The 2,885-nt window shown below is 43.0% G+C and overlaps 1 pseudogene; it reads right to left on the reverse strand.

Annotated features, from left to right (window-relative positions):
* Positions 1 to 1,565: 1,565 nt before the first annotated feature.
* LOC131906468 (heterogeneous nuclear ribonucleoprotein A3-like) lies at positions 1,566 to 2,651 on the reverse strand (annotated as a pseudogene).
* Positions 2,652 to 2,885: the final 234 nt, after the last annotated feature.

Genomic DNA, 2,885 nt, shown 5'->3' on the forward strand with positions numbered 1-2,885 from the left:
GAAATAAGCCTGCTTGCGGCTGATGTGCCTAACAACCTGAATTTGATCCGCAGGATTTATGCGGTAGAAGGAGAGAACCAACTACCAAAGGTTGTCTTCTGATCTCTACATGTGCTCTGTGTCTGGAATGCAACACACACACACACACACACACACACACACACACACAATGAAAAAAGTAAAAAGAAGATATCTGTGCCCCTATGTTTATTGTAGCATTAATCACAATAGGCAAGATTTGGAATCACACTAAATACCCTACAATAGATAGAGAGAGAAAATGTGGTACATATTTGCAATGGAATATTACTTAGCCATTAAAAGGGTGCAATTGCTACATTGCAATGTAGCAATGCCATTTGCTACAACATGAATAGATCAGGAAGACATTCTGTTAGGTAAAATAATCCAGACACAGAAAGACAAATACTACGTGATCTCACTCATATGCACTGTTTGTGGAAGGTGGCCAGGCAGAAGCAGAGTGTTGGATGATGACTGCCAGAGATTGGGAAGAAAAGGCAGGGAATAATTTAGTCAAAGAGTGTAAGGTGGACATGTCTAGAACCTCAACCTCAGACCCATGGAGAAATGCAATGCCTTCTCCCTGGGGTGAGGCACAGAGGAATGCATGGTAAAGCCTTCCTCTGGTCCAAGTGTGAATGTTGACAGTATGCAGAAAATGTCCACCCTAGCTTTCTCCTTCTGGATGTTTATGGTCTGAAGACTGTGTCCCTACAAAGACTGTGTCTACTGAGATTAGCAAAGCCTGTTCTTTTGATCCAGCTGTATGCCATAAACCTTCCTCCTCATTGACCTGTATGTAATAACCCCATATATTTGCTCAGCTGTATGCAATAACCCTACCAGTCTGTTCAACTCTATTTAATAAACCTTCTGACCTTCCAGAGTGCTGAGGCATCTTCAGCTGAGAGCCCAGACCATACAATCCCAGCTTCCATATCTGTGTCTTCTGCCTGTTATTTCTTTTTTTTCTTTTTTTCTTTTTTCTTCTTTTTTTTTTTTTTTTAGATTTATTTATTATGTATACAGTGTTTTGTTTACATGCCAGAAGAGGGCACCAGATCTCATTACAGATGGCTGTGAGCCACCATGTGGTTGCTGGGAATTGAACTCAGGTCCTCTGGAAGAGCAGCCGATGCTCTTAACCACTGAGCCATCTCTCCAGCCCTTTTTTTTTTTTTTTTTTTTTGAAAAGTTAAAAATTCCTTAATTTTTCTATTCCTGGTACCACTACCATAATTTACAGGGCAATATACCTGATGTAATGAAAAGAAAAAGACAAAGACAAAGCTACAACAGATGAAAGACATCAGGAATATCTAATTGACACTACATTGCATGAATCAATAGCTGCACTTTTTGCAAACTGTGGCTATGGCAGTCCTGAACAGGAAGGGTCTCCTGTTTAAGCTGCAGTAACTCTTCTGACTATGGATCATCGCTCCTTCCGTGGCAGATTTTTACAGTTCCTCTAATGCATTTAGGACGACTGTCTCAAGGTAACCTGCAGCTTCCCTGACAACTCCTCCCTCTCTCTCCTGCTAAGAACTGGAGCCCTTTTCTGCTGTTACTTTAAACCTTCTGCTACCATATCCACCACTTCCACCACCAGATCCATAGCCACCACCATAGGGACTGCCTGAGCTTCTTCCACTAAAACTGCCCCCTTTCATGGGCCCATAATTTGATTGCTGTTGTCCACTATAATTTCCAAAGTCATTATAGTTCCCACCACCACCATAGTTACCTCCACCAAAATTTCCTCCTTCATTGTAACCATCGTATCCTTCTCCACCACCACCATATCCACCACCTTGGTTTCCATATCCTGGTCCACCACCACCATAGCCTCCTCTACTACTGTAACCAGGACCACCACCATAGTTGCCACCATCACCTCCAAATCCATTATATCCACCATCACCACCTCCATAACTACCTCTGCTGCCACCAAAGTTTCCACCACAACCAAAATTACCTCCACCACCTCCAAAGTTTCCTCCACGACCCATAAAGTTGCCAGATCCACCTCCACGACCTCTCTGTGATCCAGCAGACTGCATGTCTTGTTTAGAAAGGGCCTTTTTCACTTCACAATTATGCCCATGAATAGTGTGGTATTTCTGAACAACAATTTTATCAACTGTGTCATCATCATCAAAAGTTACAAAAGCGAATCCTCTCTTTTTTTCCACTCTGCCTGTCTTCCATAACTTCTATGGTTTCGATTTTGCCATACTTTTCAAAGTAGTCTCTCAGATTATATTCTTCTATATCTTCTTTAATACCACCAACAAAAATTTTCTTCACGGTTAAATGGGCACCAGGCTTTACAGAATCCTCTCTAGAAACAGTTCTCTTTGGTTCCACCACACGCCCACAACCTTGTGTGGCCGAGCACACATTGCAGCATCCACCTCTTCAACACAAGAGTAGGTCACAAAACCAAAGCCCCTGGAACGTTTTGTTTGGGGATCTCTCATTACCACACAGTCTGTAAGTGTGCCCCATTTCTCAAAATGTTCTCTTAAGCTATCATCTGTGGTTTCAAAGCTCAGACCACCAATAAACAGCTTCCTCAACTGTTCTGGTTCCTTTGGATCATGGCCCTCCATTTTGAGACCAGACTCGCCTCTTCCAACTCTGCCTGTTATTTCTTTATCCCCTCACTTTCCTAGTCAGGTCCATCCCTGGAGCCTTGCTAGATACAGCAAAGAGATGGGAAAGATAGAATACGTGGAGGAGAGATGGGAGAAAAAGAGAAATGGACCAGTTTGTGTGCTGTGGAGAGAGGTAGAATGGGAGATGTGATGGCGGTGAAGAATAGGTCGATATGAGGCGTCTGCACAGCCGCCTGAAGC

Source organism: Peromyscus eremicus, chromosome 3 (assembly GCF_949786415.1).
Source record: "Peromyscus eremicus chromosome 3, PerEre_H2_v1, whole genome shotgun sequence".
Taxonomy (NCBI): Eukaryota; Metazoa; Chordata; class Mammalia; order Rodentia; family Cricetidae; genus Peromyscus; species Peromyscus eremicus.